The 14,253-nt window shown below is 42.7% G+C and overlaps 1 protein-coding gene across 1 annotated transcript in view; it reads right to left on the reverse strand.

Moving 5' to 3' along the window:
- DPYD (dihydropyrimidine dehydrogenase) overlaps positions 1-14,253 on the reverse strand; it is a 349,108-nt gene that overhangs the window by 285,116 nt on the left and 49,739 nt on the right. The window lies entirely within an intron of this gene.

Consider the following 14,253-nt stretch of genomic DNA (forward strand, 5'->3'; position numbering starts at 1 on the left):
AAGAAATCCCCACATTGTTTTTAGCATCTGCTGGTAACCTCTGTACCAAGACTGCTGATGAGGCTGAAGATTAACTCCTTAACTGGGAAGTATTTGCTACTGCTCCATAAGCAGCGGCTGTTCTTCATCCCATTTGAAACATGCTGAGATACACCATGGAGCAGTTTGTAAAGCCACTACCATGCTATTTTAACTATATGTTTAATTGTAATGGAATAGTCATGTGTCTTTAAGGCAGCTGTGAGAGGTTGACTGCCACAGTACAACAGGGATATCTACTGATTTGGGGAATGGCTTTAAAGGGATGGGAAAAGTAGTTAAAAGAGAGACCAACTGCAACAATTCTACATGATTTTTAGGTCACTGGATGATCTTAAGGTCCATTCCAAGCCTAACCATTGTAGGATTCTACCTCTTGTTTCTCCCGGCAACCGCACTGCTGATAACTTACTGGTTCTCTGAGCTTCAAAAAGAAATGAGACACTCGGTTGACATTATATTATCTATTTTCATTTTAGCTCTTATTTTAGATATATTTTTCCTCAAAATAAGAGGGTTTTGGTGGAAAAATTGATAATCACTTGACCAAATGAACAGAATAGTTCTTTCTGATTTCATAAGATTCAGCAGGGTCTTGGAAAAACAGCGTCCATGATCTCTAACCGTACAGGAATGGTATTTGATTACTGAAACTGCAATGCCTTAAGCACAGCACCCACAGAGGAGCTTGTTCAAATATCGCCACGATACCACAACATCTCAACATTAGAATATAAAATCCTGGCAATGAACTGACATCAAACACCTTTCACAAGGCAACTGCTGCGTACACTGAGCAAGAGTTATTAAGCCAGCATGCAAAGTCTTAGCATAACTTCCACTGCACTTCCAGCCAAGTGTAAGCTTGACGCATTACCTTGGAAGAATGCCACACTTCCCGCTGTGCTAAACCTACTGAAACAAATAGGGAAGCAGTATTTGCTGTGTTACATCCCTGCTTTGCTATTGTGTAATTGGACCATGCTACAGGAACGACGCTTTATATTACAAACATTGAGTTACCGTTATCAGCTTGTGGCTTCACAATTTCAGCACAAAAGCAGTGAATTCTTGTCTTACACCAAGAATTAAATAAGATTTAAGAGAAGTTGCTTTTCAAAGCTCTGTTTGCAAGTATAGTTTGGAGGCAAAATAATAGGTATATGTTATGACATTGTTATACTAAAAGGAGAAAGAATGCTTAGCAATGCCAACAGCAAAATATTACTCGGGCCTTTCTAATTTAGGGGTAAGCTCTTCACTCACCCAATAGAGCCAAGTAGAATAAAAGAATCAAAACAGATCACAGAAGCAGGAAGTACAGGAAGACAGCTTTACATTTAATGAAAAATACCTAATATAGCTAGGAAAGACAGCAAACTATTTATGCTGTATAGTTTCTGCCAGTTAAATGGCTTCCTGTATTAGAAAAGGAAAAGGTCCCTTCCAACCCAAACCAATCTGGGATTCAATGATTTTGGCTGCAGAAGGATTTATCCCTAGAATGGCTACATATCTAATAGCAAAAGATACCCTAAAATGACTGCATCTGTATGTGCAGTCATTTAAGTACTCAGCAGTAGAGAGTCCCTACAGCAAAACAGTTGGCATCAAGATCCAACATAACCCTCCCTGAAATGCAGGTAGTGTTTATTTCAGCCTAGATCTAATCTACTCCTGTAGGCCTGAGCAACCAACATGGACATCTATGTCCCTGCTGCTTCCTCATCACAGCTGCCTGTGATGGCACCCATAGAGACAACACAGAGGTGCTTGTGTGCCATGAGCAGGACTCGCAGCCGGGGCAGGAGCGCATCCCTCTGCCCTCCCGGCTTTGCACTTTGTTGGCTGAGTCATAGAACCACAGAATCCCAGACTGGTTTGGGTTGGAAAGGACCTTAAGGTCATCCAGTTCCAACCCCTGCCATGGGCACGGACACCTCACACTAGAGCAGGTTGCTCCAAGCCCCTGTGTCCAACCTGGCCTTGAACACTGCCAGGGATGGGGCAGCCACAGCTTCTCTGGGCACCCTGTGCCAGCGCCTCAGCACCCTCACAGGGAAGAGCTTCTCTCTTAGATCTAACCTGAACTTCCCCTGTTTCAGTGTGAACCCATCAGCCCTTGTCCTATCACTGATGAAGAGTCCTTCTCCAGCATCCTTGTAGCCCCCTTCAGACACTGGAAGCTACTCTGAGGTCTCCATGCAGCTTCTCTTTCCAGTCAGTGTCAGTGAGTATGACACAGAGGCACCCTGCAGGCAGGCCATGACTGAACATTTGACTACAGAGGAGCTCTTTAAGCTTGTCTGCACCTACCAAGAAAAACCCCAGAAGTTAGGCCAGATGCTAACAGTGCGGCTGTACCTCAGTGCAGGCTGATCCATCCAAGAAACAAGACTCTCAGCTCTCTTCTGGCTACTGCAGCTCCATGGCTAGTGGTACTCAGGATTAGCCATGCAGTCACAGCTCTCCCTAGTGCAAAACACTACACAAAACCTGAATCTCTCTTAAATATATAACAGTTCCTATGTAAGTATTTTCAAACATTCCTGTACAGTTCTTTAATTATAGGGACAACAATTCCCACACCAATTAATCATTTTATCTGAGAGCAAATCACAAGAGAATATACTTCACGCCAGAAGAGGGCTGACACCACCAGCATCTATTTGCCATACAAGTAAATGTGCAGTGGGAACACTGATGTGTGGACACTGTGAGGTATAGTCCAAGATCTAACAACAAGTAATACACTGTAGGTCCCTGAAATAAGACAAAGGATAAGTGTTTTCTTACCCTTTTGGTAATACAGATGCTGACCAAGACCATTTTCTTACTACATTACCAAAAACAAAGCAAATGCTTGCTTAACACTAATTAATAGAATCATTGGGGTTGGAAAGGCCCTTTAAGCCCATCCATTCCACCCTTACCCCAGAGGTGCCAAGGCCACCACTAACCCATGGCACTGAGGCCTCGTCTCCACGGTGTATGAACACCTGCAGGGACGGTGACTGAAGCCCTGCCCTGGGCAGCCTGTTCCAATGCTTGATCAAAGAACCTGATGAAGAAGCATCACTGCTCCCAGACCTGCTGCTTTAAGCAGTATGGAAACTACAGATTATACAATAAATGTTCCTTGAAGCTTAGAGGCACTTCAGTAGGCAAAATAGCAGTAATAAAAGTATTAGTAGTATTAAACAGTACCATTAAACACTACTACTGAATAGTAGTAATAAAGCAAATAGTATTTACAAATACTATCCATAGTAATAATGATAATTCGTAGTAACAGTCATTATTAAATATTAAATAAATACTAATCTCTATTTATAAAGTACACTAATAATGAAAATATTAAATACTGTTAACAAATAGCAGCAAAAAAGCTGTAGTGCTGCTTAAAAATAAGTTACAAAACCTTACAGTTTTGAAAGATTATTGTATTGTGATGGTGTCAGACTGTAAATCAATGTCTTCTTAAGTGTTCTGGTGAGAATCCCATTATAACACTTTTTTAAGACTTTTGAGAACTACAGTAAATATCTGAAAAGAAACAAGTGCAGATATGTCTGACATAGCATTTGTAAAGACAGACTAGTTAGTGACTGTACATGAAACAGAAGTCACTGTAGGAAATACGGTTTCATGCATACATGTGGAATGTGGTACTCTTAATAATGGAGATTAAATTCATGACTTATAAACAAAACAGTGTGAGCTTAGAGAGCTCGAGCTATAACAGCTGACTTCTTTGCCAAAGCTGTAACACGCTGTTCCTCTGTATGTCCCAGACCTATGTTATAGTCTGAAATCACAGAATACCGGTCTGGGTTGGAAAGGACCTTAAGATCATACAGTCCCAACCCCCTGCCACAGGCATTACCCATAAACACCTTCCACTAGAGCAGGTTGCTCAAAGCCTCTGTGTCCAACCTGGCCTTGAGCACTGCCAGGGATGGGGCAGCCACAGCTTCTCTGCGCACCCTGTGCCAGCGTCTCAGCACCCTCACAGGGAAGAGCTTCTGCCTTATATGAAGGAAAGTGGTGGGAACCACCTTCTAACTAAACCATTCAAAGCCCTGGAACATAAAAATCACATCTCAATGATCTCCAGAAAGCCCTGGCTCATGGCAAACATCCTTCATTTAGCTCTCAGATTCTTTGGTTGGTCAGGTTTAATTTTTGTTTAATGAACCAAGACATTTTCAAAGTGTATAAGCTGATGAGACCAAGGTATTCATAAGCCTGATAGGCAATATTGTATATATAGTATCTATATTATGTATATCCATATTGCATATATATTGTATATATATTATGTATATTCAGATTGTATGTATATTGCATATATATTATGCATATCCATATTGTATATATAGTATAAGTATTATGTATATCCATATTGTACATATAGTATATGTATTATGTATATCCATATTGTATGTATATTGCATTTATATTATGCATATTCATATTGCATATATATTGTATATGTTATGTCTACCCATATTGTGTATATACAGTATATATAATATGTATATCCATATTGTATATACATATATGCATATTATACACAAATATATACAATATAAACACATACAATATGTATATATATACACATACATGTGCATATATATTATGTACCCATAAACACACACATGTATTATGTATACCCATATTGTTTATGAATATAAACAATAGGGATATATAGCCTTGAGCAACCCAGAGCATTTTTCCTGCTTGTTAATAGCAGTAAAGAGCAAATTTCAGGCACATTTTCAAGCTCTGCGTTTTGAAAAGTAACAAAGTGGAACCCACAGAGTGAACTCCCAATTCTGCAGTGCAATTTTCCCCACTTCACAGTCTGCAGATGAGTAGCTCTGGGGCACTGAGAGGTCCGAGGCTGCACCCACTGCAGGCCACCTCTGGAGTCTTTGTGGTGAGCCATCTGCCACAGTGGTTCTCAGAACCTCTTTCACCATGAACATCAGACATCTCCTGCAGTTTGCTAAAAAGCTCAATTTTGACAGTTATCCAATTCCTTAAAATCAAAACACTAAATGGTTCAGAAGGAAGAACAGGCTCCCCTCTCTTGAAGTGACAGGAAAGTGGGGTTTGTTTTCCCCCTCTCCTTTCTGAAATACATTTGGGGATTGGTACATGTGAAGACAGAAATGATATGTTTACCATACACAGAACAGACCTGAAGCATCATTCAGTCACTGTAATACACACAAGAAGAGTATGAAAAGCATGCCAGCCTTCACCAGACACATGCATGTAAGATTCTGTCTAAAGCACACTTCAGTAGAGCAACAGAGTAGCAACTGTAACAGTCTGCAAAACCATGAATATAATTTGGGGTGTATTTTTGCTGTTTGGCTATATTGCTGTGTTGCTAAAAATGCTTTTGGTCTGGATCCACATGTTGTTTATATACACTGCAGGGCATAATTCAGTCCCCTTATGTAAAGTAACTGTGAATATACACAACTGCCAATTGGAATCACCAAAAAATTCAATCTCCGTTTACATCTGCCAGCAATGAACAACATCAATGCACAAGATCAGGTCAGTTAAAGTCTCCAGTATAACTGTTCAACTAGTTTTACATAGTTAAGCAATACACCTAGGTGACTAAATGAGCATTGAAAGGAAAACAATCTAAACATATCTTGATCCCCTCCCCTATAAGATTCAAAGAGAAAGCCTGTCTACATCACTACATCAAAACCAAATTACGGTTCATAGGTTACAAATGAGAACTCATATACAACATTTGGAACAACACACGTGCCACAACCAGCTGAAATAAACTCCCAGGTATAATTCAGTATCAAAACTTCTGGCCAAGGTATTATGAAGTTGATATTCAATAGAAAAGCCCGTATCACAATCAAGCTGGAAACAAGATACTCAATAGCTTTCTTGACTTATACTTTAAAAATACACCAAGTCTATACTGCATTCTAGAGTGCAACGTTATCACTAGCTCCACAAGATCTTCAGTGTGAGCTATACCTGTGACTCTAAACAACAGACTTTGTAACATATGATATCACAGAATCACTCAGGTTGGAAAAGCCCTCTAAGCTCATCCAGTCCAACCCTTACTCCAGCAGTGCCAAGGCCACCACTAACCCATGGCACTGAGGCCTCGTCTCCACGGTGTGTGAACACTTGCAGGGACGGTGACTCCAACCCTGCCCTGGGCAGCCTGTTCCAATGCCTGAGCACCCTCTGGGGAAGGAATTGTTCCTCAGCTCCATCCAAACCTGCCCTGGTGCAGCTTGAGGACGTTTCCTCTTGTCCCATCCCTTGTTCCTTGGGAGCAGAGCCCAGCCCCCTCCTGGCTCCATCCTCCTGTCAGGCAGTTGTAGGGAGCGATCAGGTCCCCCCTGAGCCTTCTCTCCTCCAGACTAAACCCCCCAGGGTCCTCAGCCATTCCCATCACATTTGAAATATGAAGAGCTTTAGCTCTCCATGTATACAATACAGGACAACAACAAACATTCTGATAACTCTCATAGAAACGATTACATTAATGACACGGGCTCTTTGTACATGCTGCATGTTACAGCTCTGCAGTGTTTGTCTGTAGACAGAAATTATTCCATTGCAGCAAGATCTAAGCAGTGTATCCCAGGCATTTCTGGGCCCCCAGAGGATGGCTAATGGGTGACTATCAGGAGTTAAAGAGCCAACAAAGAGCAGGGTAAAACTGCATGAACACAGAGCCTTCCTAATGCCACTTAACAGCTTCTAGCACCTAAAGAGCTTGTTCAGCCACAGCTATCCATAGACAGGGCTGCCTTGCACTCTGAAGATACATGGCCAATATTTGGTCAGTGCAAGCGATGCTGACAAACAGAAACCCCCCTTCATGCTCTGCCACAGGTTGTGGTATTAGAACTGCACAGGCTTCTTAATAAGACAAAGCAATATTTTGCTCTTTCCATGAGCTCTGTCCACTTTCTTTGGCTTGTTGGGGAAGTTCGTTATGAGAAGCCCCAAAACACCTGATCACCACAGCTCAATACACACAGACCTGCAGTGCAGCTGCTAAAATGCAATTCTTCACATGCAGATTATGGGCATAAAATGTCATCCCATGGGTTAGTGGCTTAGCATACAGCACATCTACAGCCCCTGCAATACACAGGTTAGATCCTGCTTGACTCCAGCTCCTCCACAGAGCATCTTCAGCTAAATGCTTTCATATACATCAATTAAAATCCAGGAGTAGGCTGGACATGCCAGGGAATCCATGTGTGTCATGGTTTGAGCATGTTTTGAGGGTGTTTTTGTTCAAGGTTTTTTCCAGCCAGGGGGAGTCTGGGAGGAAGGAGAGACAGGACACCTGACCCAGGCTAGCCAATGAGGTATTCCATAGCATAGCACGTGATGCCCAGGATGCATACTGGGAAAGAGAAGGCTGGAGGGGGGAGCTGTGGAGGAAAATGGAGGAAGGAGCACATGGTGCTCGGCCGGGCAGGGTGGAGTGAGTTATGGGTCGGTGGCTGGTGGGGTGTTGTATTCTTTTAACTTGCTGTTTGCTGTATCATTATTATTTGTAGTAGTAAATGGCAGTAGGGGTTTTGTGTTATGCCTTAGCAATTAAACCGTTCTTATCTCAGTCCGTGGGGGCTACATTCTTTGGATTTTCCTTCCTAACTCTCCGGGAGTAGGGGGACTTGGTTTAAACTACGACATTTTTGGCGCCCAACGTGGGGCCCGAGGGATTGAGATAAGAACAGATCTGAGCGGATTTATGGTCTCTTGTCACAATGCTGATTTATTGGCTCTTAGAGGTTTTTCTCTGGATCTCGCTGTTTCGGGATTTTACCGGGTACTTGGTGTATGGATTGGATGTGTTTGTGTTTGTGTCGGAGGCTTGTAATACGGTGGGGCTCCGGCAGCAGGGGGGGATGGACGTGGCCGTGGACTTGGACTTGTACCAGGCCGTCCCGCTGCTCTTCGCCGTCCTTGTCCTTATCCTCGTCGTCGTCTGTGTGGAGCTGCGTGAAGCCAGGAAGGAGCGGCCCCGGGAGCTGCCGGCAGCTGAGGCTGCCAGGGAGAGCGGCACGGGGAGCCAAACGGCTGTGGCAGAGCAGCGGGAGCAGGCGGGGGAGGAGCGGAGCAGGGCGGTAGCTGAGCAGCAGGATCACGCAGTGGGGGGGGTGAGTCCCGCGGCCGTTCCCGACCCTCCGACGGCCGAGAGTGTCCCCCGGAAGTCGCCCGCCGACCCCCAGCAGGATGCAGGAGACTACGCAGCACTTCCCAGCAAGGCAGAGGAGGAACCGAGTCCTGCCGCCGTTCCGAACCCCGCAGCATCCGAGAATATTCCCCGGAAGTCACCCGCCGAGCCCCAGCAGGATACAGGAGACCAGGCAGCATTTCCCAGCAAGGCAGAGGAGGAAGATCTGGACTCGGGAGAAGAGAAGCTGATAGTGGGAGAGCTGGCAAGCAGGGCAGCTACATCAGCCCCAGTGACAAGTGCAGCAGCATCATCTGAGAGTTCTGATGGTTTTGAATGGCTTTTGGGTGCCCTTGGGACCTGCCTGCTGATTGTGATGGTTTTCGGCATGTTGGCACACACACAGAGTGTGTTCCACCCACAACCATTTTGTCTGATCCCAAAAGTTAAGCAGAGTCAGGTCTGGGTCTTGTCTAAGTTTAGACAAGTACATAGGAGCACCAGTAGACTGTTCCCAAGGCTGGACAGTCATGAGTGGCAGGGCATGTGGGACAGTATGGCCAGGTATCTGATCCACTGGGCCCCTCCAGTGCTTTGGAAGCATTGGAGGTGGAAGGCAGCTGTATGGAGTCCCCAGCAGCAAGCTGTAGAACTGCTGAAGGGGACGGTGAATGATTTTGAGCCTGGTGGGCCCAGATACTTCAGGCCATCAGTCCAGAGATGCAACATAGAGATGTCTCATGATCGAGGGGTGGACTTAAGAGTGATTGTGTATTGGAAGTGTGAGATCTGGGCATGACGTGAATGGTATGGAATAAGGGGTGGATAATGTCATGGTTTGAGCATGTTTTGAGGGTGTTTTTGTTCAAGGTTTTTTCCAGCCAGGGGGAGTCTGGGAGGAAGGAGAGACAGGACACCTGACCCAGGCTAGCCAATGAGGTATTCCATAGCATAGCACGTGATGCCCAGGATGCATACTGGGAAAGAGAAGGCTGGAGGGGGGAGCTGTGGAGGAAAATGGAGGAAGGAGCACATGGTGCTCGGCCGGGCAGGGTGGAGTGAGTTATGGGTCGGTGGCTGGTGGGGTGTTGTATTCTTTTAACTTGCTGTTTGCTGTATCATTATTATTTGTAGTAGTAAATGGCAGTAGGGGTTTTGTGTTATGCCTTAGCAATTAAACCGTTCTTATCTCAGTCCGTGGGGGCTACATTCTTTGGATTTTCCTTCCTAACTCTCCGGGAGTAGGGGGACTTGGTTTAAACTACGACAATGTGGAGAGCAATTTAACCTACCCCATTCCATAAACAATCTGTTTGCTCTGTAATGCACTCTAAAAATTAAAGTTATATTCTGGTTTCCGAATAGCACTCACACCAAAGTTAGACTCATTTCTATTAGCCACATAGGTCTTTACTATGGAAGTACTACTGAAAGCTCTCAAGTGCTTCCAATATTCTGCATCCTAAAATCCACAGTCTTGTGGGTTGTTATTTTTGTTAAACACATAGGCAGGGATAGCTTGTTTCTCCCCTAAAAACCTGTCCCAAGCAGTATTTGAACGGTTGCACTCAGTAGAAAGGTAAAGATAGAAGAAGGTAGAAGAGAAATTCAAACTTCTTCCCTCAGTCTCAAATTAGCGTACTGATCCCGAGGCTTGTGGATATTCTGGATCACTGGAATTCCCTCCAAAGGCTTCACCTCCCCAGAATATGAAGGAACTCTTTGAATAGATGATCTTGGAGACCTGAATCAGGAATCAAGAAGCAATCAGCTTTCCTCATTCACCCTCCCTTTCACATGATCTGAGACTGGTCCCATCTCCCAGGACAGCTCAGAAACAATACAGGAAAGCAGGAATACTTCTAACATGTCAAAACATTAATGTTTCAATCAACACTAACATGAACATTTTCTATTGTTCTCATTTTCCTTACATTTCACACCTGCATTTCCCTAACTCCATGCTCCATGATGTGGCTTTTTAAACTGGGAAAACCAAGTTGCAGGACTGAGAAGCAGAGTATGACCCTCTGTTTGTCACATCTCAGGACACAGCCCTAACAAGTTGGCTACATTGTGGTTTTGCTGCAGACTTGTTTTGTTCCCATGTTTTTAAATCCATAACTTTGACTCTCTAAGTACTAACAGTTGTGAGATCATGGAATTTCTTACACTGAAATTTTCCTGGGTTATGCCTGGCCATAGAATCCATCAAATCCATCTGAGAGTCTAGACCATATTAAAAGAAGCTTGATTATTACTAACCCCAGCTTATACAGTTGTCAAGACAACAGTGAATATCATCATTAACAGAAACTGTCTCTATCAAACTTGAAATCACAGTTGAAGCCCCATGCTCATGTTCACATTATCCAAAACCATATGCAAGGATGTGAATGCAAAACAAAATTCCAAATAAACTTTGGTGTCTTTTCATACTGATCCAAACAGACAAGCAAACTTTCTATCTCCTTTCCCACTTTGAAGTACAAAGAAATATGCTTACATTTTCCTCTATTAACAAGAAGTCTATACAAAAATACTCAAGCTTTAGTTTTCACTTGCAAAGCTTCCACACATGCTAACTAGCAGCCTTGCAGCGTCTGAAGGGGGCTACAAGGATGCTGGAGAGGGACTCTTCATCAGGGACTGCAGCAATAGGACAAGGGGTGATGGGTTCACACTGAAACAGGGCACAGTTTCTCTGGGCACCCTGTGCCAGTGCCTCAGCACCCTCACAGGGAAGAGCTTCTGCCTTAGATACAGCATGAACTTCCCCTGTTTCAGTGTGAACCCATCACCCCTTCTCCTGTCGCTGCAGTCCCTGATGAAGAATCCCTCCCCAGCATCCTTGGAGCCCCCTTCAGACACTGGAAGCTGCTCTGAGGTGTCCACGCAGCTTCTCTTCTCCAGGCTGAACAGCCCCAATGTTCTCAGCCTGTGACTCCTCAAGGCTCCCTCACCCTACTTTCCTAGAGGAACGGTTACTGCTGCAGTCCACATTCTGATTTTCCCACTTACGAGAAGACTACCAAGGTCAGCACATGGTTAGCAAATGCACTTCCTCCTCCTCAAATACTTTTCTCCTTATAGCAGCCAAACCAGTCTAAAAGCTCCTTCAGATTCTAGATGAAGCTTTCCTTAGGATCAGGATCCAGATCTTTTACAGTGATCATACTTCAAGAACAAACTAAGCCCTATTTAACAAAAGCCTAGTGCTTTTACTTCTGCAACCTGACATCATAGGTACATATCTATGCAATTTTTCTGCCAAATTACTACCTCAAATGCCCAAATTACTGTATACACATTCAAAGTACGTAAAGCAATAGATGGTCCATTTATAAACCCCAATCCCAAATACTAATCTATTTTTATTGTTTACTTAAGCATTGCAATTGCATCAAAATATCATACTAAATAAGCCATTTGGAATACATTAACAAAATAAGCAAAACATTAACTGAATTAAATGCTTTATGAATTGATGTGCAATCAGAAGTAAACCAACTTCTTACAATACCACTCTTTATATGCTCAGTAATGGCAAACTACTATCAGCTCATGATCTCATTCAAAGCCTAAAATAATATATAAAGTGGAACTAGGTAAAGTTCTTGGGCTTTATGATCATTTCAAAACCCGTCAGATATTTTTCTGTGATACATCTATATACATAAAAGATGGGTTTCATGTAATCCTTAATTTGAATACCATTCTCTTTCTGAAGCGCTGGGAAAAGAACAAGACCCTTCCTGGATATTAGTGTTCATAGAGAGCACAGTGATATTCCTAGTGTAGAAATGCACTGAAACCTATATTCATTTGACCATTTCTCTCAAAGACAAAAGGGAAGGTCTCATTCCAAACAGGAGCACTGAGGGAAAACACTGATTGTCTCCTCTGGCAGAGCACCAGTAGCACTCTGGGAAATCAGAGCGCATTCAGGCCCACTGTCCACTCAACTTCAGGCTCATCTGAGATCCACATATACCCATTTAGCTATCCAAGTAGGACTATGTTGTTGTCCTCGCTTTCAGGGCCACATGATTTTAGTGCTTTTGTGCAGTGTGCAACCCTTTTTACATGCTTCCTTTACTAAAAGGGGGAGGAAAGCACCTCACAATCCTGATGCCAGCAAATCTACGTCCTCCTTCATCTGGTCTGATGTCCACTATAGTTACGGGAAAAGCAAAGTGAACTTCAGTCTATCAAAATGTACCACTGAAATTCCATCTGCTGCAAATAATTTTGGCATCCAAAAAAGCAGAAAAATGCAGCTACCAAGGACGTTGGTGACTATGGAGCAGCTGAAAGAACGCTACAGCTTAAAATAACAAGTGTCTTCTACACACATGTAGAAAAATACATAGCAACTACCTGCATATACTTCTCTAAATACACATTTTGTACCTTTGATGTGTTAGTCAAGGACATAATACTAAATTAAGACTGCAGCACGTTTTAAAGTCAGGTACTTCTTTACCTCCACAAAAACAACTAAGAAAAAGAAGCAATCATATAATATTGACTGCAATTAAGAGAATCCCAGCACTGCACAATACCTGTCTCACTTCACAATCAATAACTATTCCTCAGAATGGCTTGTACACCAGCTGAAACAGCCAGGGTATGAATTTATGAGCTAATAAAGTGTTTTTTATTGTATGCACAGCATAGAATCATGAGACTCCTCTACACAGTCCTTGTAACAGAACCCTGACCTTTGAAATGCCAAAGTTTCCTTTGCTAGCGAGTGTTTGTCACCAAAGAGCTGTCAGCTCCCAATTTTGTCAAGATTAACTCTGCTGAGTCATGTATCACAACACACCACAAACCTCCCTTACAGGAGAGCAGCAACTCGAAAAGCCCTTTGTTGAAAACACTAAAAGTAGCTTCACACACCAAAAGTTCTCCTCATCTCTATTTTATATCACATAATGTGAAATCACGGACGCTGATGAAGGACCACATAAGGGAAAAGCACTAAATGTATGAAGCAAAGCAAGCAAAAAGCAAGAAATCACAATTAGAAAGTTGAATGCCATTAGTTACCTGCAACACCAGGAGCTGAAATGTTCAGAAATTAAATAATATTATTTGAGGGTAATAAGAAAGGCTTCAAAAGAGGCAGGTTGCACTGCAACTCACAGGATCTTTACACTTATTCACAGCAGTGTAACATGAGACAAGAGCACCTATGATATAAAGTCAGTATCATGCACATCAAGTCATTCACACCGAGACATAAATTTATAGGGATTCTAAGCACAATTAAAGCAAAGGAGGGGTGATGAGTATTTCAAGAACCTCAGTTTTCAGTTGTTGTTTTGGCTTTTTACTGCATTGAAGTGTAAGCCCAAGTAATTATTCTGATACCAGGCATGTGAAATGAAGCACTACGCTGGCATCATTACATTTTATTATCCAACTTTCAAAACCTTTACAAGTCCAGGTTACTATAATTTCCTCATCCACAGAGAATTAACATCTTCCTGATTATTACTTTAGAAAATCCACGTACTGTAGCCAGCAAGTTTCTTTGGAGTCCTATATGCAGATACTCTGCAAAGAAGGGTGACCAAAGATTCATGTCCTGACTAATTTTAACCACATCTGCTAAGGCTGAAGTGCAATGAGATTAGAATATTAAGCAAAAAATACATCTCTACAATATACAAAGAACCAGAGAGATTTTAACATTTCATTAGCACAACCAAAATCATGCCAACCTGGTGTTAAAATCAGAGCACACAGGAACTACATATATAAAAATCAAATCCAATTTGAAGGCAAACACAGGCTTGTTCAAACAGCATCGCACAATTGCTTTAACACTTACAGAATTTAGATGAACAATATTTTCATTCACTAAATATAAAGCAAGGCACCCCTTAAGCATTTTAAATAACAAATTAAACATTTACATTTTTTACTGTGCAGTCAGGCTTAACATTTATGCAGCTTCAAAAACCAAAGTACAGCCTCAAGGGAAGCCTCTCCACTGACAAATT

The sequence above is a fragment of the Melopsittacus undulatus genome, chromosome 6, assembly GCF_012275295.1.
Source record: "Melopsittacus undulatus isolate bMelUnd1 chromosome 6, bMelUnd1.mat.Z, whole genome shotgun sequence".
Classification (NCBI taxonomy): Eukaryota; Metazoa; Chordata; class Aves; order Psittaciformes; family Psittaculidae; genus Melopsittacus; species Melopsittacus undulatus.